Genomic DNA, 27,812 nt, shown 5'->3' with positions numbered 1-27,812 from the left:
GCTTTTGACAGTTTTTAATGGCACCATCTCCCTCTGAGCAAACAGGAGTTTGGGCCTGGGGCCTGCCATGGACCCCTGATAGGGATCTCTTCAGTATTTATCTCTTGACACTCAGCACCCATTCACCTGTAACTGCAAACAAGTCACCAGCAGCAGCCACTACCCTTCTTTTCCTAGTCACGGGGTCCTAGTTCTCAGCTCCTCCAAGAATTTCATTCCATGTTCAAACAAAGCAAGAAGCAAGTTGTGCAGGTGAACTGTAGAGGTGTCTGCCTTCTCATGGAATGCAGAGTGTTATTTACGTTCAACAGATGTTTTAAGTTCAGATCTTTAAATAGGCAGCCCCTCCTTTTCGTTAATCCCTTCTCCCTTCTCTGCTCCTATAGTTTACCCCAAGCCATAGGAACAAACAGTGTCCCTTGTTGCATGAGGAGGACAGGATTTTCCACATGGCAGCTCAGCCTGAGAACAGTGCCTGAATGTTTGATCTCATTCAGGTATCAGACATCCCTCCGCAGGCTGCTGTAAAGCAATCCGTTCCAGCTGAAGGCTTTTCTCTGAAGGAGGATCAGTTGTTAGAAGAGACAAGCTGAAGCAGGGAGCTGGAAATTCCAGGAGAGAAAAGACGCCACATGCTAAGGATTCTTTACTTCCTTCATGTGTACACACACATAGAGAGAGAGAGGGAGAAGGAGAGGGGGAGAGAGAGAGAGAGTTATGAAACCCACCAGCTTGCCTACCATGCAGTTTATCCATATGATCAGTCATGGACCAATTTTCAAAATTAAGTTCTTAATTTTATGTTACAGCTCATGGCCAAATTACAAGTGACACTGAGTCACATGTAGTTGCCCCTGCTAGCTTGGAGTTTTGTTTAGGAAAAGCAACCATGGGGGCTGGACAGAAGAAGGAATTGTGTGTGTGGAGGGGGGCATGTTTAAGTTTTCCTTTCTTGTTATTTTCCAGAATGAATGTCAACCCTCCCCCCATCTGCTTTCTCCCTCACAGGAGAAAAGATACGGATTCCTGCCCTTCTCCATCTCTCATTCCCTTGTAAAGTCTAATTCAAACAATCACCGCACTGTGTCTCTTGCCATCCAACGACGGGAGGTGGAAGAGGGAAAATGCACAGCACAGCTGATTTCAGTGTAATTCACACTAGAAAAGAGATAGAAAGCAATCAGCGTCAGCTCTGTCTTTCTTAAAATATTTACTCTGGCCTTTAGTATACATGCATTCTGCCTTTTTATGCAAAACAGGATTGTTTTAGGGTGGTAGGGATAACTGGCATATATGCTTAGACATACAGCAGCTTATTTAAATAAAATAAAAGTTTGCTGTGTTACTTATATAAAGCATGAGACGTGCATTTTATGGTAATACATTCGCTCCTTGGTTCTCGAAATAATAATAATAATAATAATAATAATAATAATAATAATAATAATAAATTTTATTTATATCCCGCCCTCCCCAGCCGAAGCCGGGCTCAGGGCGGCTAACAACAATCAAAATAATCCAACATTCTAAAAACATTCATTATAAAATTAATTAAAATCAAATTAAAATCAAATTGATGGCAACCATTAAGCAAAATTATGTGCAGATTGCCAGAGGAGGGGGTCAGGCTGCGCCCTGACCAAAGGCCTGGTGGAACAGCTCTGTCTTGCAGGCCCTGCAGAAAGATGTCAGGTCCCGCAGGGCCCTAGTCTCTTGTGACAGAGCGTTCCACCAGATTGGAGCCGCGGCCGAGAAAGCCCTGGCTCTAGTTGAGGCCAGCCTAACCTCTCTGTGGCCTGGGATCTTCAGGATGTTTTTATTTGCAGACCGTAAATTTCTCTGTGGGACATACCAGGAGAGGCGGTCCCGTAGGTACGAGGGTCCTAGGCCGTATAGGGCTTTAAAGGTTAAAACCAGCACCTTAAACCTGATCCTGTACTCCACCGGGAGCCAGTGCAGCTGGTATAGTACCGGATGAATATGGTCTCGCTGCGGCATTCTGCACCCGCTGGAGTTTCTGGGTCAGTCTCAAAGGCAGCCCCACGTAGAGCGAGTTACAATAATCCAGTCTGGAGGTGACCATCGCGTGGATCACAGTGGCTAGGTCAGGGCGAGAGAGATAAGGAGCCAAGTGCTTAGCTTGGCGGAGATGAAAAAATGCCGCCTTTGTTATAGCTGTAATCTGCGCCTCCATAGAGAGGGAGGTATTGAAGATTACACCCAAACTCTTAACGGACGATGCTGGCACTAATTGCACCCCTGGAAGAGATGGGAGTTGCCCCCTCAATCCCATATCGCTCCGTCCCAGCCAGAGGACCTCTGTCTTCAAAGGATTTAACTTCAACCGGCTCCCACGTAACCATCCAGCCACAGCTTCCAGACATCTGGTCAGTGTGTCTGGGGCTGAGTCAGGATGGCCATCCATCAACAGATAGAGTTGGGTGTCATCGGCATACTGATGGCAACCCAGCCCAAAACTCCGGACAAGCTGGGTGAGGGGGCGCATAAAGATGTTAAAAAGCATCGGGGAGAGAATCGCACCCTGAGGCACTCCACACACCAAGGAGTGGCGCGATGACAATTCCCCCCCAAGCGCCACCCTCTGTCCCCGACCAAAGAGAAACGAGCGCAGCCATTGGAGGACTGTGCCCTGGATCCCCACGTCGGCAAGGCGGTGGTCTAGGAGTTCGTGATCGACCATGTCGAAGGCTGCTGACAGGTCTAGAAGAATCAGCAGCCCCGACCCGCTTCGATCCAGCTGCCTGCGGAGATCATCTGTTAGGGTGACCAGAGCCGTCTCGGTCCCATGACCAGCGCGGAAGCCGGACTGGAATGGATCGAGAGCCGATGTTTCATCCAGAAACCTACTAAGCTGTTCAGCAACCGCTCTCTCCATCACCTTACCCAGGAATGGAAGATTCGAAACCGGGCGGTAATTGGATAGATCTAAGGGATCTAATGATGTTTTCTTTAAGAGCGGACGCACCACTGCCTCCTTCAGTTCCCCTGGGAATATCCCGGTGCCAAGGGACAAATTGATGATATCACCCAGGGGGGCCCGCACCTCATCTGGACACGCTCTAATCAGCTAAGACGGGCACGGGTCAAGAGGACATGTGGTAGGCTTTCCAGCTCGGAGGAGTTTGTCCACATCGGCTGGGGATATCCAGTCAAAGTGGTCCAATACTGGACCCGAGGACAGTCGAGGGGCCTCCAGTTCCTTTTTTGTATCCAAATTGGCAGGGAGGTCATGGCGGAGCAACAGGACCTTCTCCGCAAAAAAGCTCGCAAATGCCTCACAGCTGTGTGTCAAATTGTTATTTAAATTTGGCTGTCCTTCAAGGGACGTTAAAGACCTAATTATACTAAATAATTGCGCCGGGCGAGAGCTAGCGGAGGCAATGGAGGCCGAGAAGTAGGACTTCTTAGCGGCCTTCACTGCCATCTCATAGGTTTTCATAAAAACCCTATAAGATGTTCTTGAGGCTCCGTCACGGGCACCCCGCCATACTCGCTCTAGCCGTCTGAGGTCCCGCTTCATTTTCCGAAGCTCCTCGGTAAACCAGGGAGCCCGGTTTCTGCGGGGTCGCAGAGGGCGCCTAGGTGCGATCTCATCGATGGCTGCTAGGAGCTGGATATTCCAGCCCTCAACAAGCTCAGTCAATGAGTCGCCAGGGGGAGCAAGGTCCCGCAAGGCCTGACGGAATCTATCAGGGTCCATCAGCCTCTGCGGGCGAGCCCAAATTGGCTCGCCACCTAAGCAGGGTGGGGGTGGAAAATCAATCCTGGCTTTCAGAGCGTAGTGATCAGACCATGGCACCTTCATCGAAGGAGACATGATCACATCTATACCGGCGCCAAAGATCAAATCCAGCGTGTGGCCTGCTTGATGTGTGGGGCCCGAAACAAACTGGGAGAGCCCTAGTGTCGCCATGGAAGACACCAGGTCCAGAGCCTGTGAGGAGGGAATGGCATCAGCATGGATGTGGAAGTCCCCCAATACCAATAGGTTAGGGAACTCCAAGGCCCAGCCGGCCACCGCCTCCAGCAGGCCTGACAGGGTGGCTGCTGGTGCGCTAGGTGGCCGGTACACCGCCTCCAGCAGGCCTGACAGGGTGGCTGCTGGTGCGCTAGGTGGCCGGTACACCAGCCAGACAGCCAAGCTCACCTCAGAGCCCCACACTAGGCCAACACATTCAATGCCGGGAATCGATGGCGATGGTAGAGCCCTGAAAGAACAATCTTCCCGGATTAATAATGCCACCCCTCCCCCCCCGGCCCACAGTCCGCGACTGGTGGAGGACGGAGAAACCCGGGGGCGCCATCTGTCGTAAGGTAACAGTTTCCCCTTCGCGCACCCAGGTCTCCGTCACACAAGCCAGGTCAACCCCCTGTGAGGTGAAGAAGTCTCGCAGGGTGGCGGTTTTGTTGCCTATAGACCTGGCATTGCGCAACACCAGTGATGGAGGTGAGTAATCCTTGCTCACCCTACCTTCGTCCCTCGGGATGGGGCGCAGATTGGAAGGGGTACGAGCATATCCATATCTCGATCCCCTTCGCCTATGACATCTGCCCCCACCGCCATACCTCCCTCGCCCCACTACGGTAGCAATCCCAAGCCTCAAACCAACCTCCATTTACAAAATAAAAAACAAATCAAACCAAAAACAATTGTACCAACAAAACAAATCCTCACCCCACTCACTAGGTAAAGGTAAAGGTACCCCTGCCCGTACGGGCCAGTTGTGTCCGACTCTAGGGTTGTGCGCCCATCTCACTTAAGAGGCCGGGGGCCAGTGCTGTCCGGAGACACTTCCGGGTCACGTGGCCAGCGTGACAAAGCTGCTCTGGTGAGCCAGCACCAGAGCAGCACACGGAAACGCCGTTTACCTTCCCGCTATAAAGCGGTACCTATTTATCTACTTGTACTTAGGGGTGCTTTCGAACTGCTAGGTGGGCAAGAGCTGGGACCGAAAGACTGGAGCTCACCCCGCTGCGGGGATTCGAACCACCGACCATGTGATCGGCAAGCCCTAGGCGCTGAGGTTTTACCCCCACTCACTATCCAACCCCAAAACAACATAAAACGGAACAAAATAAAAATACATGTATACAGACCACCGTTCACGGTGGTACAACAAAGTAAAAAATAAAAACCCCTTTAAAATACTTTAAAATATATAAAAACATTTTTAACATTTGCTGCAGCAACACCAGTGTCCTTAAAACTGTAGCGGTGGTGAGTGTGGGCCCCGCCCCCTAGGCCTGGTGGAATGGGCCTAGAGGAGGGAGCGGCCTTCCTCAACCCCCACGGTGCAGCAGCCGCAGTGGTGTCCCAGTGCCTCAATGAGGCCTCTTAAGCTGTGGCGGTGGTGAGTCAGTCTGGGCCCCGCCCCCTGGGCCAGGTGGAATCAGCCTGAGGAGGGAGCGGCCTTCCCCAACTCACAGTGCAGCAGCAGCAGTGGTCTGTATATGAAATGAATGTGTTCTGGGAGTCCATTCTAACTGTGATGCTTGGCTCGTGATATACCATGATGTTGAAAACCTAATATTGCCCAGCCCTACTAGAGAGGGCTTCATCACTGGTCCAGATCATGACTGGGTATGCTGCATGCCACTGCAGGCCTGGCCTGCCCAAAGTGAATTGAGTGTAATGACACACTCACCTGTGTACCCTGAGCTCATTCTGGAGCTTTAGTTAGACAACCTGTTTGTCAATAATAATTAGCCGTTACTGTTCTCTGGACTTAAGTGCACACCCTGCCCCCTTGATTATTTTTATTTTTAAGCAGTGATTAGTCTTCATCTTTGTCTTTCAGTGCAACCACAGTTCAAGTCCCTTAACCAAATATTTAGCAGTCCAGCTTCTGGGCATGTAAGGACCTGCCTGAGATCTTGTTGAGCAGCTGCCAATTAATTAGACAATGCTGGGCTGATCAGACCAATGGCCTGACTCCCTATAAGACATCTTCACAAAGTATGCACTGCAGAAGAAGAAGGGAAATGGGAACCGGATTTTGAGAAGTGGAATGCACACGATTGGGAGTAAATGCAGCTGTGTGTACTCTGTGCTTTGCTAGGGGTTTACTTATGGGGTAAAGAAGAAGAGTAAGCTAAATGAGGCTATCAGAAGAAGGAGAAATCTGAAGGATGAAAGAAAAGTGATGCAGTTTAAAGGAAGCATCCAAGGAGTAAGGAAGTTTATGTAAAGCTTGATAGCATTAAAAGAGGGAAATGAATGATACTTTTTAGCCCCTATATGCAAACCCCTGGCAAATTGCATAGTACATGCATCTGTATTTGTTTACAATTTCGTTGTATCCTCAGTCTCTCAGGTTACTTTCCCATTCCCTCTATTGCTTCCCTTATTTTCAAATGTGTATCTATTTGAAGCTGCTGTATCTAACACTTTATTATGAATTGTTTGTTGCCGTGAGAATTTAAGAATGTGAATGGGAGGCCCTGTGTAAGTAAAGCTTGCTTATTTGTTTATTTATAATAGTGCGGAAGGGTGGGGTTTAATTTTGATGTACAGTTAGTGAATCATACTATTGGCTCCTCTGTCCCTGTATTGTGTGATACTATGAGTGACAGTTGCTTTTTAGGGTCTTATGTTGGTGCTTCTAAGATTAGTTACCTGAGATCCTTTCAACTGGAGATGTCATGGATAATTCTAAATCAAAAAGTTGTACTTTTAAATACCCGGTAAAGTATAAGAGCTGAGTTAGTAGATTAAACCAAGACTATTAAGAGATATATTCCCAGTGTCTTCTATGATATCCACTGACACAATTTCTGAAGGTCATTTTGCAGATCAAACACAGCTTTATTGTCACCCCTACAGATGCATTGTCACCATCCTACAAATGCTGCTCCTCTAAGTGGCTGCCTGGATCATTTGTGTGGTCAGGCCTGGCCCAAGGCAAGCATCTCATCTGGCTGTCAAGAAGGATAACTAACCATTGGAGGGTTTTGAGAAGAGCCTTAATATGGCCAAGGCAGCTGGAAAGGTAAACAAAGAAGGGCTGATTCATGCAACCATTTTTAATGTGGTGAAGCCACCCAATTTATTGAGTTTTTTTGGCATGCTGAGCAGTCTTGGTCTGGTATCAGGGGAAGTTCAAGAGCTGCCATTGTTTTATTTACTTTATTCCAAAGATAGAACCTCATGTTTATATGAATACAAGATGCCTTGTAAAGTTCCAAAAATAGTCTCCACTTTCAGCTGAATATATCAAGCCAATCCCCTAGAAAGGGGGCGTAGTCGTATCTGTTTTTCCCGTAATTCCTGGTGTGGCCAGGAAGCTAGAGTAGAAGTTTGGCTATGCAGTGATAGTTTTCTTCCTTTATTTTTTGCCCTTTAAAATATTAAAATTAATTTTAATAATTTTATCCCTCATAGATTTTATTGCAAAAATCTATACTGAAGCCTAAACTTGATCTGTATGTCTCTTTTCCTATCTCGTTGTCTTGTCCCCAGCTTATTATAGTGTCTTCCTGTCACTATTTCCCCTAAAGTGTGGTGTCTTTTGAGTTACCTTGTGGTGAAGATCCACAGGGAAGATGCCATCTAAGACTCAGGGAACGATTCAAATACTGTGGTACCTCGGTTTAAGAACAGCCCTGTTTAGGAACTATTCGGTTTACGAACTCCACAAAACCAGAAGTAGTGTCCTGGTTTGCGAACTTTATCTCGGTCTAAGAATGGAATCCAAACGGTGGAAGGGCACTGGCGGCGGGAGGCCTCATTAGGGAAAGCGTGCCTCAGTTTAAGAACAGTTTCAGTTTAAGAACAGACTTCTGGAACGGATTAAGTTTGTAAACTGAGATACCACTGTATGTTGGAACGGCAAGTGAGCTGAAAAATGCAGTTTTGCCAAATTTATCAGTCTGTGATTTCTGCAATTTAGATTCTGCCTACAGTCCTAATTCTGTATTTAGCCAATTGTTTGTGCATCTTGTCACTTGGAAATGCTCCTGCTATTAGCTGAAGTGATTGTTTCCTTTAAGCTATTTGCGTTCTAATTTTAATATAAGCAGCCTTGAGCATATGTTCCTGGACTACAGAGTAGGCTATAAAATGTAAAATAGGTAAATAAGGTCACAGAGCCTGGGCACACAAGATACTAAATTCCATTGAGGTTCAGCCCTCTGCCCCCCTGCACACACAATGGCCCACACACAAGTTTCTGAAGCCATGAGCCTGAAAACCACATCTGAAGATGTCTCAGCCCTTTAGTTATATTCCCTTACTTACATATCTCGACTTGTTTAGTACATGGCTTGTGTTTACTTTGTTGCCATGCCTTGTTTTTAACTTTGGCTTATGGTTGATGCAATTCTAAAACAAAACTAAAATCTCAACATGACTTATGAAGTACTATCATCATCTTTTAAAATTCTGGGATTTAGCAGAATTGTTTTTACAGTAATTGACCAAGATGAAAGATGACGCAGATGTGTCATTTCACCTAGGAACTAAACAGCTGACTCTGTAATATAGCAGAGCAAGAACAAAAGATCCTGCATACCAAGGATGAGGGTTCAGAGCCAAGGAAGCAAGAGGCTTCTCTGCTTTGGAGTCCATTCTTTGAAACGTGTGATTTTTGTCCTTTGCCATGATCCCAAAGGTGTAGTGTGAATCACCCGTCACTGTAGGAACTGCAGTCTCAGCTGAAATCCACTTGTTCTTGATTAAGGAATTCAGAAAATGAACTCTTCTCATCTTTTGCAAAACTAATTAGCATTAAATAAGTAAATAAATAAATTTATACCCATAGATCTCAGGGTGTTTTACAACATATCTGTCACATTTTATTTGTACTACTAAGTCTTGATGTAAATAACATCAAAAGTGCTTGAGAAGGAAGCTGATGATTCATATTCCCTACTACTACACAGTTGCTGCTGTAATATAGGTGGCATCTTCTAGGGTTGAGTACATTCTTTGTATACAGAAGATCCCAGATTCAATTCCTGGTACATGGCCAATTAAAAGGGTCTCAGCTAACCGAGCTGGAAATTACTTCTCTTTGTATGGGGCCCTGGAGAGCTACTGCCTGCATCAGTGCTGATGCACACATAGGCTCCTTGAAAGAAACCCCTCTCTTGGAAGCAGTAGCAATAGTGGCAAGAAGGAAGAAGAGCGATTAGAGGGAGAGAAGAGGGCCACTGAGTCCTCTGTTCCGCTTCATTCCTTGTGTCCCTTAATGTTGAAAATTCAGTATGCAATTTATTGTCCCTACAAGGGAAAGCAACTCACACAAATGCATCACACAAGGTTCCCAGTGCAACTAACTGACTGTGGATCTATTGGCATGTGGGTTCCCAGACCATGCATTACAAACTTGAGGTGGGCTGCTGGAGTGAGGAAAACACAAACCACGTACACACCATACATTTAAAACACATTTCCCTTCTCCAACAATTATGGGAACTGTAGTTTGCTCCTCAGAGCTACAAATCCTACCACCATTGACAAACTGCAGTTATTAGGATTTTGGGGTGGGGGGAGAGGAATGTGCTTTGCGTGTATTGTGTGTTCACAGTCACATTCCCCAAACATACTACTACTACTACTAATAATAATAATAAATTTATTATTTATACTCTGGGCTGGGTTTCCCCAGCCACTCTGGGCGGCTTCCAACAAAAGATTAAAAATACATTCAAACACTTATCTTCCCTCCCTTCTAGCCCAGCAATGGGATCCTGCCTGCTTGGTAGGTGCAGGCTTGGCTGAGTGAGACACAGCTCTCTCCCACGGTGCTCTGGCTGAGGAGGCACACAAGGCGATTTAGCTGAGCAGGGCAGCACCTTTTTGTTAGAAGGTGGGAACTAGTTAATACGCAGCTGCCATCACTCTTGATTCACCAGAGCCTTAGTTTGCTAAGGTCAGTGAGTGAGGCTGCCAAGCAGGCTTGAGATTCCACACACCTCTTCCGATAAATTAAGTTACTGGCTTCCAGGACATAACTGCTGATAGGAAAGAAACAGCAAACAGTGTGGCCATGCCAAAAAAACACACACAATCCAGTAAGTTATATCAGGATAGTTTCTAAAACAGTTGGGCGTATGAATAGAGAGGTCACTTGGACCTATCTTTAGAATTCCATTGGGTACACTGAGGGCCAAGCTAGATGATTTGTTAACTTCATAGCCATGCCCTTAAGTACACTGTATCTTGAGAGGACCCAATATGTTACTTACATAAGGTAAAGGTACCCCTGCCCATTCGGGCCAGTCTTGCCAGACTCTAGGGTTGTGCGTTCATCTCACTCTATAGGCCGGGAGCCAGCGCTGTCCGCAGACACTTCCGGGTCATGTGGCCAGTGTGACAAGCTGCATCTGGCGAGCCAGCGCAGCACATGGAATGCCGTTTACCTTCCCGCTGGTAAGCGGTCCCTATTTATCTACTTGCACCCGGAGGTGCTTTTGAACTGCTAGGTTGGCAGGCGCTGGGACCGAACGACGGAAGTGCATCCCGCCGCAGGGATTCGAACCGCCGACCATGCGATTGGCAAGTCCTAGCCGCTGAGGTTTTACCCACAGCGCCACCTGCGTCCCATGTTACTTACATATAGCACCCTAAACAACGCTGGGCCAGGTTATTGGAAACACTGATTTTCTATCTATAGCCCGATAAGAGCATTATAAGATCAGTCATGCTGCTGCTGACTTGTAATGCAAAGGCAAGCTTTCTTATTGATTGTACAGGATCTATAGAATGTCCTCCCTGTTGACATTTGAGATTTGAGAATCTGTATTGGCATTCCACCAGCTCTTGAAGACACATCTGTTTATACCAGCATTTCCTGATCCCTTGACCTGGATCTCCTGTTTTTGCTGTTGTATTATTTTTATGATACTGCTTTATGGTGAGTTTTAATCATAGATTATAATTAGTATATTTGCCTTTTATATTTTGTAAACAGCTTATAAGTCAGTTTAGACATGGAGCAGCATATAACAACAACATCAACAAAAATAATAAATGGGGTTTTTTTTGGGGGGGGTTAACAGTTTTCCTCCCACATTGGTCCCAATCAGATTGGTAAACCTGTGACTGCAATTTGTGTAAGGAAAAAAAAGCAAATGGGAGTCCCCCCCCCATCCTAATTGTTAGCATGCAGAAAGGGGGTGAGCCAAGTCAGGCCTTCTGTGCTTGCAATTTGTGTAACAAAAACAATCCTGCACTTTAGAGCATAGATACGGAGCTAATATATCATCTCGTTTGACCCTCTCAAAAATAGTGAGGGCTATTACTTAATAAATAAGGGCTCATCAGGAGAAAGAGAAATGAAGGTTTTTATTCTGAGCTCCCACGTGCCCTGTGATACCCCAAGGAAACCATGGAGTCAAAGGGAATTTAGGTTGACCAATTCATGTATGCAAATGCTCACCTCTGCTTTTCTGCAGCAATGTGGCATCAGGAGTGGGTAGTTTGCAGGGAGGAAGTGGTGGAGAGGGAAGAAGTGCTTAAACCTGGTGCTGGTAACCTTTGGCCCTTTAGATGTTGCTGAACTACGAGTCCCATCAGCCCTGGCAAGCATGACCAATGGGCAAGTATGGCAAGAGCGGTAGTTTAGCAACATCTGGAGGGAAGATTGTCTTCCCCTTGCAGCTTCCCCAGCTGTTTTTTCTCCTGCAGCCCCTTCTCCAAATAACACTTTGAGTCTTTGGAGAAGGAGCTGCATCAGCTAGTGAAGTACCTTGAAGGCCATGTTTATACTTCAGCAATAGCTATACCACCATTATCTGCTAGTTAGGAGATGTACCTTTCCAATTCCAGTTTTGTCTGTGAATACAGAACATGAACACTTGCCCTCAAATAGTTGCAAATATGGCTTTCTGTGCTGAATCAAAAATGAGTTTGAGTAATAAAGAAAAACCCAGCCTCTTAATCTGTATATCCAATTTTCGAATCAGAGGCGAGCAAGGGAGGAGCTGGCCTCTTCCTTTCTGTTAACTGCAATTTTTACAAGGCTACGGAGTGGATACAGTTTGGCTAAAGTTGGTGGGAGTTTAGGACAGGGGTTGTGGATTTAATTAACACCCCCTTTCTTCCTGCTCCCTCAGTAATTTGAGCACTGTGTATAACTATTCTAATCCAGGACAATTAACAGTAACTTTTAAGTGTTTTTATGTTCTGAACACACTTGAAAATAAATACTGATTTAAGCCCTTCTTTCAGCTGAACGTTTGCCAAAAGCCACATTATTCACAGGTCCCACTGTACGTGCAGCTACTCAGCTCTGTCCTTTGTCACCTATAAAATCAAAAGCTCTAGTTTCTTCCATTCTTCTCACAGGGGCCCCAAAGTGTCTGGGACTTGGCTGTGGGAATGTAGGGGTGTTGAGGCAAACATAAACCCTTTCCTAGAAGCTAGGCCTCATAAACACAGACAGTGGTTGATGGAATAACAGCTTCACACTAGGCTGGATATACGGATTTGCCGCTAAAATGTTGCTACAGAGCTCAACAGCACTCAATTTACAAAACCTGAAATCCGTTTTATTTGAGATCCAATGGAAATTCTAATCTGGACCCTAAATGGAATCCACACATGGAAATAGGGCATCTGCAGTAGAGATGATGGTTTGTTTGCAGATTCCAACATGGCCCTATAATGAACAGTAAAATAAATACAGACAGTTTGAGATCCATAGAGAACAAGTAGTTGACCCAGTGTCCTTTGCAAGAGAAAAAAAAAGCAGCAGCTAATAGCAAACTTCTGGAGCTTGTTGATCCTGTGTCAGTATTTGCTGCAAGTTCCAAATTGTGAAATCTCTCCACGATGTGGGACAGATGTTGTGGCAAAGAAAATAAAAACAAACAAACATCAGGCTGGGAAAGGCAGAGACTAAAATGACACCATGTTCTAATTCCCTGTGGGACAGCTCCATGCAGCTTTCCAAATGACTGGACCAATGAGCAATTGGAGACTGAACAAGTCATATAAACAGAGCAGCTCAAGGTCTGCAATCAGTTCTGTGGAGTGTCTACAGTGTGAGCAGCAATTCCCGAAGGCAGGGGAGGAGGAAGGAATATCTTTGCTCCGGTGTCTTCTAAATGATCCTGACAATGCTGTGTCCAGAGCTGTTTGCGTAACAAAATGTACTCAAGTGGATTTTTTACAAAGCGCACTCTGGTTCCTATGGCAGTAGATCAACAAAAGGATATTCAATTAATTCAGGCGAAGGAATTCCCTCTTGCAGAGGAACTAATTCAGAAGTGGAGGTAAGATAAGGGCAGAGATGTACCAAAGGGAAATAAATGGGTTTATTGTCCTTCATTCAGAAGAGAGGTATAGCGGAATCAACAGCAGCTGCAGCTAAGACAAAAAGAGGAAAGACTGAATAAATAGCCCAAAGAAGATAAGGACATTACATGCATCCTTCAGTCACTTGGACCTGGAAAAGTGACCTGAAAATACCCTAAACTTCAATATTAATAAACTTCTCCCTCTCTCAAAATACCAGGATCAGGGTCCTCCAAGGAAGCTGAGTATTGGAAGATTCAGGACAGGACAAGAGGCAGCACATACTGAAACTGAATAATTGGCTGCCACAAGATGGTGTGGTGGCCACCAGCTTAAAAATCGGATTAGACGAATTCACAAAGGATAAGGCTGCCAACAGCTACTCCTCACCCTGGCTAAGTGTCCTTCCCCCAGTATTGGTGACAGTATATTCATGAATAACAGTTGCTGAAGAATTCAAATAGGGAAAGTGTTGTGCTCAAGTCTTTCAGGTGGGTTTTCCATAGACGTCAGGTTGGCCACTGACATCAAGAATCACAAGACAGAGAAGCCAGTAGGAGAACACTTCAATCTCCCAGGACATTCAATACAGGATCTCAAAGCATCTGTCTTATTACAAAAGAATTTCAGAAACAGACTTGAAAGAGAAGTTGTTGAATTACAACTTATCACTAAACTGAAAACTATGGAGAGACATGGTCTTAATAGAGATATTGGATTCCTGTCTCATTATATATGCTAATCATCTGCATACTACCCCTTGCTTTTTCCTGTAGGACTAATTGCAGTTAACAGTCATCAACAGGTTTACCATACCCATTGAGTCAATCACCCATCTCCTACTACCCTCCTGAGAAAAACCCCACCCCACCCTCCCCTCCCACTATATATAAGGGTCTGGTGACTTCTGTTTCGGTGTATCTGAAGAAGTGTGCATGCACATGAAAGCTTATACCAAGAACAAACTTAGTTGGTCTCTAAGGTGCTACTGGACAGGTTTTTATTTTATTTTATTTTATTTGTATATTTCGACTTGGTCAGACCAACATGGCTACCTACCTGAATCTAGGTTGACCACTGTGAGAAGAGGATACAAGGGCCTTTGGTTTGAGCCAGCAGGGCTGATGTACTTAACTTTAATAAAATATAGAGATCTTCTCAAAACACTTTCTCAAATGGGTTTCCCATGTTTTCTGATCAGTTTGAAATTGCCGTTAGAACAGCTAGGAGCTTTTCTTTTCCAGCAAGAACCCAGCCACAAATATAAAGGGAACATTCTGAAGCTGAAAGTTTGAAAAGAACACGGGGAAGATATTATTTTACCTGAATTGTTTGTTTCATCTCCAACTACAGCTTGTAAAAGCTTAGTAACAGCAGGATTGTGTTTTCTGAGGAAAACCAAAAACCAACCTTACTTAACCCATAGTTACTTAAAATATATCCAACAATCAAAGACAACTGCCCTCCACTCTTATTAAGTTAATGACAACAAATTATCTAGTTTAAATGGCCCAATGTAGTCAGGTTAACAATTGAGCAATCTGCTGATCAAATCAGAATGCTGGTTGTTCTAGACAGTGGCTTTGCACCACTTCAGAATGGAAGAGGGGAAATTGTGTAATTGTGTAAATACTATGCCTTTGTAAAATAAAACTTTCTAAGTTGAACCCAAGCTAAATTAGTTGAACTTAAGTGCACTTAAAATCAATGGGGCAAGTTAATCATGACATACTGTAGTTTCCCAAGACGTCAATGGAATTTAAGTTAAACTAACCATTTGGATCAATCCTTCTATATACAACATGCCAGGGGAAAGAATCCAAAACTAGCCTTTTCCACTGGAATATGATTTCTAGCTGCAGGAGATTTTTTTTACACATAGATGCATTCAAACATGTTCCCCCACCATCTGTATTTTGAGTTCCATAAGTGCTGTATCATGTGCTGACTCTGAACATGTAAATCCTTATCAGAATCACAGCATCACCATCACAGGACTTGAAGAAATCTCAAGAGCAAATTAGTTCAAGCTTCTATGGTGAAGCAATGTTTGCAACAACTTAAGCTATCTCTCACTGATGCTTAACCTCTCATAAATGCCAGTCGGTAACTTGAGAACTTTCCTAAGCAATGTATTCCATCACCGTCACCAACAGCAGGCTTTCCATAGGCCAGTAATTTCCAGTTCCGGATATATTGTGGAATCTATACCTTTTACAGGATGTTCTACTTTCCAGTGTATCTTCTCTGGCCAGAATTCTTGGACTTCAACGAACCGTGTTAGCTAGGGCTAATGGGACTTGTAGTCCAAAACTACAAGTTGGGGAAGACTGACTTGTGTCTTTCTCTTTTAAGTGAAGCTTGACGTGAGACATTACTCCATCTCAGGCCTAAAGAATACAAAGCCCCAGTTGTTTCCAGTGTCCTAGACCTAGATCTTTTGTGTCTACTAATAGGACCCAAAATAATATTTGACATTTTGCAGCAATGTCACATTGCTGACATATTTGTGCTCACATGATTGACTCTACTCCCAGAGTCTTCTCTGTGCTGCTGTTTAGCTATTTATCCCCGAACTAACGCACTTTGATTTTGTGTGTGGATGAAACTTATGTTTTATTTTCCTAGCCATTGCTTGTTGGTAGCAAGCATGCTTTGCCTTGGAAATTCTCATGTTTAATCCTTGGCATTGCCATCTAAAACTATATTGGGCCTTGTAGAGCCACTGCTAGTGAAATAGACATGCTGGAATAGATGATTCTGTGGTCTGACTTAATACAAAGCCGCGTCATATAATACCCCCATTTATCAAGAAGATCACAGAATCATAGAATTGTAGACTTGGAAGGACCCTTAGGATCATCTAGTCCACCCCCCTGCAATGCAGGAATATGCAGCTATCCCATATGGAGATCGAACCTGCAACCTTGGCATTATCAGCACCACGCACTAACTAACTGAGCTATCCAGTTAGTGGATTTTAGTGCAAGCCTCCCAAGTCATTTCAGCCTACTAACCTTGGGAAAGATAGAGGGCACAAGGAGAAGGGGACAACAGAGGACGAGATGGTTGGACAGTGTTCTCAAAGCTACCAGCATGAGTTTGACCAAACTGCGGGAGGCAGTGGAAGACAGGAGTGCCTGGCGTGCTCTGGTCCATGGGGTCACGAAGAGTCGGACACGACTAAACGACTAAACAACAACAACAACAATTGATCTGAATGGTTTCCTTTTTGGTTTCTCATCATAGTATTAATATCACTGTTAAATACCAAGTTTAGGAAAACATGAATGAGTTTTATGGGGTTCATATGGGGATCCCCTAGCATGACGAAGAGCAGACTCCATTTGAGGATCTCTCCCTCATTACAGTCGATCAGGTATATGAAGACGAGCAGCAAAGGCAGTCCTCAGAGAATGTGCAGGCGACCTTGGAACGGACAGCTCACGGAAGAATCCCGACCAGACCTAAGAGGAGGCGTGTAGTGGTGATAGGGGATTCCCTACTGAGTGGAACAGAAGCAGTGATCTGTGGGCCTGACAAGATGTCTCGGGAAGTGTGCTGTCTCCCCGGGGCTAAGATCCAAGATGTAACTGAACGACTGCAAGGAATCATAAAACCCACTGACAAATACCCCTTCCTCTTGGTTCATTGGGAACCAATGACACTGCAAGCAATAGCCTCCAGAAGATCAAAAGAGATTACGAGGCTCTGGGCAGGAAATTGAAGCAATTAAATGCACAAATTGTCATCTCATCTGTCTTCCCAGTTGAACGACGTGGCCCAGGGAGAGAGGGAAAAATAGTGGAAGTGAACAACTGGCTTTGCAAATGGTGTAAACAGGAACGGTTTGGATTCTTAGATCACGGACTGCAGTTTCTTGAAGATGGACTTCTGGCAAGCGATGGGCTGCACCTCACAACGGTTGGGAGGAATGTTTTTGCAAAAAATCTCAGAAACCTCATCAGGAGGGCTTTAAACTGACTAATGTGGGGGAGGGAGACAGTGCTCCTGAAGGTAGGAGTCTATCAATTGATGAAGATGATCATCCAAATGTCATAGACCAAATGGAGCAAACAGCACGCAGACCTAGTGGTGGGAGGAAAAAATCCTTAAATAAGAGACACGGGGGAATGATTAATGGACTTCAATGTCTGTACACTAATGCGCAAAGCATGGGAAATAAACAAGATGAGCTTGAGCTCTTGGTACAGCAAACTAAATATGACATAATAGGAATCACTGAAACCTGGTGGGATAAGTCCCACGATTGGAATGTAATAATGGAGGGATACAATCTATTTCAGAGAAACAGACCAGACAAGAAAGGAGGAGGAGTGGCGTTATATGTCAGGGGTGTGTATACCTGTGTAGAGATCCAAGATTTAGAACCTCAAAGCCAAGTTGAGAGCATTTGGGTCAAAATTAAGGGGGAGAAGAATAACAGTGACCTCATTGTGGGAGTTTACTATAGATCCCCAAGCCAAACGGAGGACATAGATGATGCCTTCCTGGAACAGATGGCCAAGCATGCAAAAGGAAGGGAGATAGTAGTAATGGGGGACTTCAGTTACCCGGATATTTGTTGGATGTCAAACTCAGCCAAGAGCATAAGGTCAAACAGATTCCTCACTGGCCTTGCAGACAACTTCATTGTCCAGAAAGTGGGAGAAGCAACAAGAGGAACAGCCATTTTAGATCTGGTCCTAACCAATGTTGATGACCTGGTTAGTGGGGTAGGCGTGGAAGGATCATTCGGCGCGAGTGATCATGCTCTTCTGAAGTTTACTATACAGCGGAAAGGAGCAGCCAAGCATACTAGGACTCAATTTCTTGACTTTAAGAAAGCCGACTTCATAAAACTTAGGGAAGTGCTGGGTGAGATCCCATGGACAGTAATACTAAAAGGAAAGGGAGTTCAAGATGGCTGGGAGTTTGTTAAGAGGGAGATAGTAAAAGCACAACTTCAGGCAATACCAATGAGACGGAAACATGGAAGGTGCCTAAAGAAGCCAGGGTGGCTATCTAAAGAACTTTTAACTGAGTTAAGATTAAAAAAGGATGTGTACAAAAAATGGAAAAGGGGGGAAACCACCAAAGAGGAATTGAAACAAATAGCCAGCACGTGTAGACACAAAGTCAGAAAAGCTAAAGCACAGAATGAACTCAGGCTTGCTAGAGAGGTTAAAAGCAACAAAAAAGGCTTTTATGGGTATGTTCGTAGCAAAAGGAAGAACAAAGAAACAGTGGGGTCACTCAGAGGAGAAGATGGTGAAATGCAAACAGGGGACACAGAAAGGGCTGAACTCCTCAATGCCTTCTTTGCCTCAGTCTTGTCCGATAAAGAAAACAATGCCCGACCTGAAGAATTTGGAGCAAATGATTCAGCAGAGGAAACACAGCCCAGAATAACTAAGGAGATAGTACAAGAATACTTGGCTAGTCTAGATGTATTCAAGTCTCCAGGGCCAGATGAACTGCATCCAAGAGTATTAAAAGAACTGGCAGATGTGATTTCAGAACCACTGGCAGTCATCTTTGAGAATTCCTGGAGAACAGGCGAAGTCCTGGCAGACTGGAGGAGGGCAAATGTTGTCCCTATTTTCAAAAAGGGGAAAAGAGAGGACCCAAATAATTACCGCCCAGTCAGTCTGACATCAATACCAGGGAAGATTCTGGAGCAGATCATTAAGCAAACAGTCTGTGAGCACCTAGAAAGGAATGCTGTGATCACCAATAGTCAGCATGGATTTCTGAAAAATAAGTCATGTCAGACTAACCTGATCTCGTTTTTTGACAGAATTACAAGCCTGGTAGATGAAGGGAATGCAGTGGATGTAGCCTACCTTGATTTCAGCAAGGCATTTGACAAGGTGCCCCATGATATTCTTGTAAAGAAGCTGGTAAAATGCGGTCTTGACTATGCTACCACTCAGTGGATTTGTAACTGGCTGACTGACCGAACCCAAAGGGTGCTCATCAATGGTTCCTCTTCATCCTGGAGAAGAGTGACTAGTGGGGTGCCACAGGGTTCTGTCTTGGGCCCGGTCTTATTCAACATCTTTATCAACGACTTGGATGATGGACTCAAGGGCATCCTGATCAAATTTGCAGATGACACCAAACTGGGAGGGGTGGCTAACACCCCAGAGGACAGGATCACACTTCAAAACGACCTTGACAGATTAGAGAACTGGGCCAAAACAAACAAGATGAATTTTAACAGGGAGAAATGTAAAGTATTGCACTTGGGCAAAAAAAATGAGAGGCACAAATACAAGATGGGTGACACCTGGCTTGAGAGCAGTACATGTGAAAAGGATCTAGGAGTCTTGGTGGACCACAAACTTGACATGAGCCAACACTGTGACGCGGCAGCTAAAAAAGCCAATGCAATTCTGGGCTGCATCAATAGGAGTATAGCATCTAGATCAAGGGAAGTAATAGTGCCACTGTATTCTGCTCTGGTCAGACCTCACCTGGAGTACTGTGTCCAGTTCTGGGCACCACAGTTCAAGAAGGACACTGACAAGCTGGAACGTGTCCAGAGGAGGGCAACCAAAATGGTCAAAGGCCTGGAAACGATGCCTTATGAGGAACGGCTAAGGGAGCTGGGCATGTTTAGCCTGGAGAAGAGGAGGTTAAGGGGTGATATGATAGCCATGTTCAAATATATAAAAGGATGTCACATAGAGGAGGGAGAAAGGTTGTTTTCTGCTGCTCCAGAGAAGCGGACACGGAGCAATGGATCCAAACTACAAGAAAGAAGATTCCACCTAAACATTAGGAAGAACTTCCTGAGAATAAGAGCTGTTCGACAGTGGAATTTGCTGCCAAGGAGTGTGGTGGAGTCTCCTTCTTTGGAGGTCTTTAAGCAGAGGCTTGACAACCATATGTCAGGAGTGCTCTGATGGTGTTTCCTGCTTGGCAGGGGGTTGGACTCGATGGCCCTTGTGGTCTCTTCCAACTCTATGATTCTATGATTCTAAGATTCTAATATTAGAGCTTGTTTGCATGACAAAGAGCTTAATTTGAAACATTTTTCTTAAAATGATGATAGTGTTGGGAAGCATGTATGTTCACTTTTTTCCTTCAATCCTCATCTTGTCTCTCTAAGTTTGTCATTTCCCAAACGCTTAAGTACTGTCAAACTACAACATCCCAGCAGCCCATAAGTCCACATATATCTGCATGCAGTGCTTGATACTTAAATAACTCAGGGCAATGTCTCAGCACGTGAGACAAATCTACATAACATTTGCAAATACTGATGTATAGATGCAGATTTGGGTCTCTGAGCACATTAACATGGTGAGTGGCTGGGGTTTCACTGGCGCTGTGCTTTGGAGCATGCCCAACATCCCTGTAGATAAAGGTTTTTTTAAATACGTTTTAACAAAATTAAGGAGGAGGGTGAAAGGAGTCCTGGGACCAATGCAAAAGACACTGGACATGCTTAAAGCCCCTGGGCCATATTCTAATAGTACCCTTAGTATACAGAGACAGAATCGTGCAAATAAGGGCCTGTAGTCAAATATATTGTGCTATGACACCCCTATGTACTTCTCCATATTGGTGCACATATGAAGCATATCTGGTTAACAGACCACACACTTGTTGTTCTCTTCCTATGTAAGAGCTTCCGCTGAAAGAGGAAGAGCGAGCGAGAAAATGAGCATGTACTGTCTGGACATCTTTTATTTGCAGAAAGGGGAACTTATGTGTAACTTGCATAGGGAACTCGGGCGGGGGGAGGTTTCTCTTCACTTGGTATATCCAGCCAGATAACCATGAATAGGATTTCCTGAAACATATGAGGCAGCCAAGCCTAATGCTGCCTCTAATGGAACACAGTGGCATTAACTTGAGTGAATTCTTCATTGATTCCATGGTGATAATGTTGCACATTGCATGCATACACTTGCTTCCAGCATTTATCTTTAAAAAAAAATACCTGTACAAATGAGCTCCATACCACAACAGATTACAGGGGTGCACCCAGCATTCCTTTCATAGTTAAATTGGGTTGCATGTTTTCAAAACTTTCAAAATGGGATGCTTAGTAAGTAAAAGGCATTTTACATGCTCATCACTCTGGAAAGCCTGTAGGCATGTATGTATCCTCTCCACCATGCATATAATGTGTGGTGTGGCTTATGTGCCTGATCTTAGAAAAAAGGGTACAAGAGTCATTTGCATATGAATGTATGCCACACATCATATGCAACATTGCATACATCAAAGTCAAGCAAATATGCACATCTGACACCCTACCACACATCTAGTCCCGAGAATGATGAGCATCTGAACTAGCTCTTACCTTCGTGATGAATGAGGGTGGAATGTTTTTGCCCTTCAGAAAACCTCTCTAAAGCCATTGCTAATATGGTTTGCATCCATTAAAATTTGTACAGATTTACAATTGCTTATTCATTGAGCATTGAGGCTGACCTTAAGAAAAGAGAGAAAAATCACACATGCAACTGCAAAACAAAACGAAATGCAGCTGGCCTGGTTTAAAGTCAGCCAAAGAGCAGCCTACTTACTTTCTTCCTCACATCAGTATAGCATAGTTCTGGAAATGACTTTTTTATGCTATTCATAGCAGTGTCTATATTTGTGTGTTGTGGAAGAAAGTGGAGATAGAACTAAAAAAATATCCAGTTATAGTTATCTATCCATATAATCATAAATCATATTTCCTCCATTGTAACTTATTCCTCTTGCCTTTATCCATTCGCAACACTGTTAATAACAATGATAATTATATAATCTTCTTTAACTCTAGGATTCTATTCAGACTTCATAATCTTCACAAACATCTGTGGAGTATCCTTATCTTCTTTGTTATGCAGTTCCCGTTAAGCAAAACAAACCTTGACAATATCCATTTTCCCATGCTTAATCTTTTGGCTACTGCTCTGGCTTCCTAGTCCTACTAGGCCTACTAAATACTGGAGCGACAATGAGCCTTATACCTGTGAGACTTTAAAATTTTATCCTGCAGAGGAAGATAACCTCTTAACAAAATACTTAATTTTTATGAAGTGTCAACAACATGAGAGTCAAGGTTACCTTCTTCCTCTCTCTCCCAATGTATCATCTCCAGAGAGCAGGTAGCAGATTCTGTGCTGTACTTGACCCTAAGAGTGCCACTGTCAGAGAAGAAAATACTTTTGTTATTTGGTTGTTTGTTATGTAATTATTCTTTGTTATGTACTAAGGACAATTACACACCACCATTCTAGCTCAAAAATTGAACCACTCAATGTAACTTACAGGACAAATTAAAAACAAACCTTCCAAATGGACAATCTACTGAGGGTGAGTTGACCAGGCAGTGTTTCTTGGTATGAGAAAAGGGACTTACAAACTCCCTCTTTTTATGAAGAAGCTTAGGAAGGGATGTAACAGGAAAAGGAAAAGCTTCATGGGTTAGCAAAGCACAAGTTGCAAAGAGTGCCTCTATTTAGTTTGGAGAGGCTCCTTAAAAAGTATATTCATATTCGTGCTGATGTAATATTTAAAACGGGTGCTTCACAACATCTACAAAACATGTCAAATGCTATGTCCTACAACATAATTTCATTGGGTATTTCTAGACAACTTGTTTATTGAGCAGGTTAGGGAAGGTTAGATGCTGCTGCATCAAAGCCAATGTTACCCCACAGTTTCCAGTGCATTTTCCTATTACTTTTCTTTTTGCAAAAGTCTGATCTTTGAGGGTAACTGATTCATTTCACAATACCTCCCAAACAATCGTAACTGCATAACCTAAATTTGGTGGTATGTGACTGAATCCCACCCCAAAATAGCAACTGGCTGGAATCCCCTTTTATGTTTTTAGTGATATCAATGGAGGTGCTAAGATGCATCAAGTTAATAAAAAGCCCACCAGGAGGGAAAATTAAATATGTCACAAATTTCTGCATAGTAGAATGGCATCCTATAGATAGTAAACTTTGTAAGTTGCAAATTTAACTGCTATGATTACAGGAAGGAACTAGCTAATTCTAAGGTCCAATTCATTTGTGCTCTTTGGCTTCTTTTTCACATTAGTGCACTTAGGTAGTGTTAGATTCTGGACTTAATGGTATTATGCCACACCCCCTTTGAGACGATAATGTGTGGAAGGCCATAGCTCAGTGGCAGAGGACCTGCTTTGCCATGCAGAAGGTCACAGTTCAAACCCCAGCATTTTCAGGCAGGGCTGGGAAAGTCCCCAGTCTGAATCCCTGGAGAGCCACTTCCAGTCACTGATCACTACTGAGCCAGATGGACCAATGGGCGTCCTATGTTATTCAAAATGGGTTTTTTAGTTAGTTAGGTAGTTTTGTAAACTGCTTAGAGGTTTTCCTATACTCAAGCAGTATATAAATTTTGTTAGATAAAATAAATAAAACAAAATGTGGAAAGCCAGCACTGCAGTAACAACAACAACAACAACAACAACAACAACAACAACAACAACAACAACAACAATTTATTACTTATACCCCGCCCATCTGGCCAGGCCTCCCAAGCCACTCTAGGTGGCTTCCAACAGGATATTAGAAACACAATAACTAATAAAACATTAAAAACTTCCCTAAACAGAGCTGCCTTCAGCTGTCTTCTAAAAGTCAGATAGTTGTTTATTTCCTTGACATCTGATGGGAGGGCATTCCACAGGGCAGGCGCCACTACTGAGAAGTCCCTCTGCCTGGTTCTCTGTAACCTCACTTCTCACAGTGAGGGAACCGCCAGAAGGCCCTCGGAGCTGGACCTCAGTGTCTGGGCAGAACGATGGGGGTGGAGACACTCCTTCAGGTACACTGGGCAGAGGCCGTTTAGGGCTTTAAAGGTCAGCACCAACACTTTGAATTGTGCTCGGGAGCCAATGTAGGTCTTTTAGGACCGTTGTTATATGGTCTTGGCAGCCACTCCCAGTCACCAGTCCAGCTGCCCCACGTAGAGTGCATTGCAGTAGTCCAAGCGGGAGATAACCAGAGCATGCACCACTCTGGCGAGATAGTCTGCGGGTAGGTTGGGTCTCTGGTAGACAGATGCCCTGGACACAGAATAGACCTGTGCCTCCATGGACAGCTGTGAGTCCAAAATGACTCCATTTGGGGGCCTTTCTGCTCATTCTTCAGAGTGGGTGCCCTGGACTTCCGTCCCAAAGGCTTCTTCTTGTGGCACCACTGTTTATTTGTTTAAGAGCTCAGAGGCTGCTTGTGTGACCAGTGTAAGATTGGTGGAGGGACCCTGCAGTTCCAGTTCCATTGGAAGGAGATAGGGCACTTATGATTTCTCAGACACATTGCATGCTTAATTAAAGCAACAGGCAGCCAGTGGGAATTTTGATTCCCTAAGGGCACAGTTAAAAACCCCACCCTGTTGCTGGGTCTTTGTGGATCCACTGCCACACCCACAACCTGACTGCTCATGCCTGCTGCAACGGAAGGAGGGGATGAAGATCAGACCTGATCCCTGTGCAAATTCCAGGCTGGCACAAATATCAGGTCCATATTGGAACTGGATGCTGTTGCATGATAGTAGGGAGATTGGCTCAGGTTCCAGTGGACTGGTTTGATCCCACCCTCAGAATGCCCTATTGTGGGGCTTTTTGCTGGCCTCCACCATTGGGCGTACCACCAGTGGGCCTCCTGCCCACCCATGTTTGGTAGCCATTAGGGGGAGATTGCTGCTCATAGAGCTCATCCATTTTCTGATTGTGGTGGTAAGATTTGCCCAGCACATGGAAACAGGTAAACTGAAATCACTCTGTTCTAATAGTTAAGATTATAGACGGTCACCCAACTGCAATAAGATACCCACTCTCGTCTCATCTATATATGCACATGAATACTCCTTGGTCTTATCTTTGGCAGCACATAAGGGATGAATTTTGGAACACAGGAAAAAGATTGTACAGAAGCGTCCAAAGGAGGCCTGTACAGGGATGAGGTGATGCTGTCTCATCCTGTGCCAGCTGTGCTCTTAACAAATCTTGTGCAGTAAATTAGAGCAACCTTTGGCCTGTTGCAAGTTATTGTGCTAGGAACTCTCTCAAGGAAACATCAGTCTGGAATCTGCAGTGTGGGCCCTGAGAGATAACATCCACTTCCTGGGAAAGCACTAGCAAGGAATAACAATTAACCCCCGTATTAATTATTGCATTATTCTCTGAATAATAATACATTGGCTGAGTGTTTTATGAAGCTTAAATAATGAGCTGTAATCAAGAAGAGTATTAGTTTATCATTACTGGGGTGTGTGAGAGAGTTGAGTATGCATGCTTGCTTTTCATAGTTGGTGACATGCTGTGCTGGAAAGGCTGAGGAAACAGATTAATGGACAAGGCGCAGGCTCTCCCTGGTCTGCTAAGGCATTGCTTTAAGAGAGAGAGTTCAACATAAGGTTGTTGCTAAGGCTGCTGAACTAATCAGGGCTCAACAACAGGAACTGTGCTGCAGTAACACTGAAACTAAGCAGGTGTGGACCTGGTCAATAAACTGGGTGAGAGACTTTTGTGAGCCCCTTGCAACATACTTCTTTTAAAGGGAAGGACCCCAGCCAAAGTGGCAGAGCACATGCTTTGCACTTAAAAGGTTCCAGGTTGAATCCCTGGCATCTCCAACCAAAAAGGAATGGGCAGCAGGTCCCCGGAGAGCGGCTTCTCTTCAGGTAATACCGGGTTAGATGGACACGTAGTCTGACTTTGTATAAGGTAGCTCCCCATGCTTCCTGATCAAGGAAAACGTGATACAACTTGCTTCTTCTCTGAAGCCCGTCTCTGCCTGTAGCTGGCAGACAGACCACTGGCAGCAGCACCCGCCAGCAGTGGGGTCTGTTGCCAGCTAGCAGGCCATCCAAGCTGAATACCATCACCCTCCATGTATGGTGGCTGACCATGGGCTTCACAAGCCTTCTGTTTCTGCTACCTGGAACTACAAAAGCAAGAGGCTTGTCGGGTCCTACAGGATCACACTACAAGGCTGGTGGGCTGTGGTCGACTTAATAATGCAGGAATAACATGTTACTATAGCAGTTGGATTTTATTTTATTTTAATACCAGAAACCATTTGTGCCATGTGGTATGACAAGTAAGTGACATTTACACATCTAGGGGAAATTCCAAACATGCTACGTTAAGGGCTGTCTCTCTCTGTGGTTTAACCAGCCATCAGTGGGCTTGTGGCTGGGTTGGCATCATGACACCAGTGGAGGAGGGAGTGTTTAACCCATGTTCTCCTGCTGAAAATGGCTCCCAAAATCTGCTGTTTGCCCTAGGAGGGAAGATGGGGGAAGTGGGGAGAGGTTTACATTTTAAAGCCACCACCACCTGTGCTCTGGTCCTAACTGGATTTCTTCCTCTATTCTATTTAATTCTCTCCACCCCCCACCCCCACAAAGATGCAGTTCACTTATTGTGTAGTCTGGCCCTCCTGAGTCCAGTTACCTACTTATGTGCACTAGTTGCCTCTGGACACATATTCATTGGCCCTCACAATCAGGGTGGTAGGGGCCTGGAATGTGAATGCATGCATGGTTTCCTGCTGGATACATTTATGCAGTTGGCCTAAGTGATCTGCCCTGTGTTGTGAATAACTTGTACATTAGGGCCAGCATATAACCAACATGAATAATGTGAATACGAGATTATGATGCTGTTTTAAACACAGTGTTGAAAGCTATACCGTGTCAGGGAAATCATGCTGCATGAACACATTTGTTTTTTCATTATGCAGTTACCTTTTGTCCCAACGCTACAATAGTGGCAACACAGCGTGAGGTGCAGATTAAAACAAAAAGGAGGAACAGTGGGTCCCTTCCATGCTTATAGGGGACTAGAAGTTGATATCAATGCCAGACTAATTAATATAAAAGAAAACACCATGAACGTGTGAACATGGATGGTATTTGGGCCATTCTGCGGCAAAAGTATAGAAAAACTCCTGAGCAAGGCCCTAAGCAACTGCCTTCAATGGGTTAACACAGGATGTATGTGTAATTTGGCACACACTATGTATAAACAGGAAAGGAGCTGAAATGGCTGGCTGCACTTCAAGAACATATACTCTTCAGTGAAAGATATTTCCCTCCAAAGGCTAATGAGGTAATCTGAGTCATGCTGAGTTCCCGCCCAGGCAGAAATTCCCCTACATCATGACCAGCTTGATTGCAGTGACCAGTGACATATTCCCAGGGAAGCAGGAGCTGTTTGTCTGCCACCAGCTGATAAGCAAGGGTTAAATCCTGCTTAGTTCAGCAGCATTCAATGCAACCCCCTTTCTGATTCTGGAAGGTATTTGCATCAAAAAGTCCTGCTAAAATGGAGAGGGGGTGGAACTTGTTTTAGCAAGTTTTGCTTGCTGCCACTTGTCAAATTTGGTCCATGGCACTGATCCTGATAAGGTTGTGGCTCAGGGTGCCAAAAAGATCCCCCACCTCTGCATTATAATATTCTAAACCTGCGTATATAGAGTTTTATTTGACAGTGGCCCAGAAAGTCTATCCCATTCTGGTCACTCAGTGAAATCCAGATGGAGTATCTGCCACCTACGTC

General features: G+C 44.5%; 1 long non-coding RNA gene across 2 annotated transcripts in view; it reads left to right on the top strand.

Moving 5' to 3' along the window:
• Positions 1-5,509: 5,509 nt before the first annotated feature.
• Positions 5,510-27,812, top strand: part of LOC310759103 — a 60,991-nt gene continuing 38,688 nt past the window's right edge. For both annotated transcript variants that reach the window (XR_014546214.1, XR_014546215.1), the window contains exons 1-2: positions 5,510-6,191; positions 6,845-7,010. This is a non-coding gene — a long non-coding RNA (uncharacterized lncRNA). The remainder of the gene's footprint in view (positions 6,192-6,844; positions 7,011-27,812) is intronic.

Source organism: Podarcis filfolensis (assembly GCF_964270895.1).
Source record: "Podarcis filfolensis genome assembly, chromosome: 1".
Taxonomy (NCBI): domain Eukaryota; kingdom Metazoa; phylum Chordata; class Lepidosauria; order Squamata; family Lacertidae; genus Podarcis; species Podarcis filfolensis.
Note: the sequence above shows the minus strand (reverse complement) of the source record. Positions and strands in the feature narration are given on the sequence as shown.